This window comes from Oryzias melastigma, linkage group LG8, assembly GCF_002922805.2.
Source record: "Oryzias melastigma strain HK-1 linkage group LG8, ASM292280v2, whole genome shotgun sequence".
NCBI classification, from domain to species: Eukaryota; Metazoa; Chordata; class Actinopteri; order Beloniformes; family Adrianichthyidae; genus Oryzias; species Oryzias melastigma.
In genome coordinates, this window is record NC_050519.1 from 6,155,857 (window position 1) to 6,158,885 (window position 3,029).

The 3,029-nt window shown below is 33.3% G+C and overlaps 1 protein-coding gene across 1 annotated transcript in view; it reads right to left on the minus strand.

The window, feature by feature from the left end:
* The window catches only part of znf385c (zinc finger protein 385C), a gene marked incomplete in the record, with an annotated part of 197,036 nt that overhangs the window by 65,449 nt on the left and 128,558 nt on the right, over positions 1-3,029 (minus strand).

Consider the following 3,029-nt stretch of genomic DNA (forward strand, 5'->3'; position numbering starts at 1 on the left):
AAATCCCATCAGCAAAATCACTCAACGGCAAAACACAAAAGTGACCAATATTCAAATTCAGAACAAAAACAAATAAAAGATGTGTTTCCATTCTAAATCTAAAACAATCAATAAACAAAATTGAATCACAAATTACCTTTAACAAAAAATACTGGTTCAAAAATACTATAAATGAACCCTGTTGCTTCATTCTAGGAACACAAACTTAGAAATAAGACACAAAATAGTCAGTAACTGTTTTTAACTGAAACATACCTATATGCTATATTGCAGAAATTACATAAACCTGACTTTACATACACTACCTTTTTAATTTTTTTTAAATAATCCTTTTTATATGCATATATATATAATATATATGTTTTTATGTAATAAGATTTAGTATCACTTTTATTGTTTTTCTTATTATGTGCCTGTGTTGACTTTAACCATAAATGGGACTATCCTGTGGTTAATAAACTGAAGAAATACAAATAAATGAAATGAAACATACTCTAAAATTTGATTGTTTAATCCAGGAAACATGTTAAAGGTGCAGAAAAATAAAATGTCTTCTTCCTGTTCCCTTTTGTTTGCCTTATTCTCATTTAACTTGTGCAAAATATTTTTGATTTTGTTGTTTTATGAAAGATCACATGAATGAAAAAATATATCAATAATAGAAAAATGTTATATTTTAGAAAGAAACAAATCCAGAAACCAAAATGTAATGCCAAAAAAAGTATAATTCACAAAAATAAAAAGGGAACATTTCAGAAAACAAAAATAATGTCTCAAAATCAATATGAAATTTAAAAATATTGAAAAAAAATAAGAAACTGGCAAAAGATAGAAATAATGGGACATCACTGATTGGATAATGATGCTTTTTCACCTTTTAATCTGAAGTTATTTGGCATGGTGATGACTTCTGACACATCAACTCTTTACAGATGAAACATCCCTGTTTTTCACATTATCCAGTCAGTTGAATCCCATAATACTAATTTCCTGGTTTCTTAATTTGCTTCATCTTAAAGCTTTTTATTTTGATTTCTGCCATCCAAAGCTTTTGTTTCTGGAATTTTGTTTTGAATTCTAACATATATATATATATATATATATATATATATATATGTTTTTGTGCTGATTATTTGCACTTCAGGGCCACCGTAGAATTCATTCATAATAAACACAAAATCATCACATCCATTATATGCTAAGAGATTAATGCTCCTATTCATTTTCTCAAAGCCATCCATTGAGTTTAATGCAAAAAAAAGATTAAAGATTAATAAGACGTCTACAAACGTTGTGATATTCCTTTTGTTTTCTTTGAACTCAATGATTTTTAGGACTAAAGTGTTTGCTCAAGGCTATAGAAGTGAAAAACTGATGTAAAATGACTCAAGGTTAAAAATAAAAACGACAAAGAATGTTAAATGATCTGCAGCACACAGCCTGCATTCACTAAAGCTTATTTTTGATTGATGCTGAAAACATATAACAAAATAAAGTAAAATTTGTGTGTTTATTGTGGTTTAGTTACTACCAGCTTTTATTATTTCTAAAAGGTGATAATACAAAGGAAAAACATCAAAATTGTATTTTTTTAGTCCAACACCAATGAAAACTGACTCTCAGGGATTTGAATCTGTTCACTCAGGCTGAACAATGATCTGTGACACCTCACAGCGAAACATAAGCCTCCCATTTTCTCCTCCTGGACATCTGCATGGACACACACTTGCAAGAATGCATGCAAAAAGCAAACAGGCTCCCAGCAAAAAAAATGATGAATGCATTTCACCTCCAGGCAACCGGGGAAAGAGACAGACATTTCTCGCCTTCAGCCAACTGCTGCTTCAGATGAAATAACAAACGGCTGAATGATGTAGTGAGCTGTCCCCTCTGGTTGCAGAGCGGAGCGGAACCACATCTCGCAGACAGCAGCTACAAATGGCCCGTCTCTATAACCACAATCTCACAGTCCCCTCGCTGTGTGTCCACAGAGACCTCGGTGGGTTTCAAAGACAGGCTAATCTCGGCTGAAAGTTGCTGAAGTGTCCTCAAGCGTCAAAGTGTTACTACTTATCAAGTGAGCATGATGGAGGCTGCTGAAAAGAATGATCTCGATGGTCATTTCAGACGGATGGATGCCTGCAAAGCTGCCCGAATTGTAAAAAGCTCCACAACAGATAAAGGTCTGATCGTGTAAACTCTTTTGTGCCCACTACCTACAGTCGGTCCGCACCGTCCCCACTGCCGCACCTGTACAGATCATTCCACTGCAGCTCTGACTGCTGATGGAAACTCTTCCACAGAAATAACGCCTTTAACACGCTCTTTTTATGTGTTACTCGGAAATTAAGTGCCGCCTGTCAACGCTGTGATGTCCATGTTGAAGGAGAGTTTGTAGAAGTTACCGCGGCATGATCACGTCAGTGCCTCTACCACAAATTACAAGAATGTTTTGTTTTTTTTTCTAAAGAATTTGACTTTGTTCCAGATTGTACATCTAAAAACATCTGTCACAGTCTCAAGTGATGACAGCGTGATATTTTAGGCTCACTAAATCAGGAAAATGCAGGATTCTTGCAGATGTAGAGATTCAGAAGCAAAGAAAGGCAATAAAAAATAAGAAATTATATATATATATATATGAATATGCATACACACACACACCCCCACACACATATATATATATATATATATATATACATATAAAGGGCTAGTCGATATGGAATTTTTAGATCAAGATATAGTGTTTTCCATATCAGGCGATGGCGACATATATCACATTATAAAAACCAAATAACTATATTTGTCAAGTTTGAGGCTCAAAAAAGAAATGTGTGAACATCAGCAGGTATTTTATGTATATATATATATATATGTGTGTGTGTGTGTGTGTGTGTATATGTACATATATGTATGTGTATGTATATATCTATATATATGTGGCGAAATGTAAGTAGCATACGGATCAAATGAGGATCAGCTTGAAGTGAATTGTAAATGTACAAAATATAAATAAAGAAAATAAATGG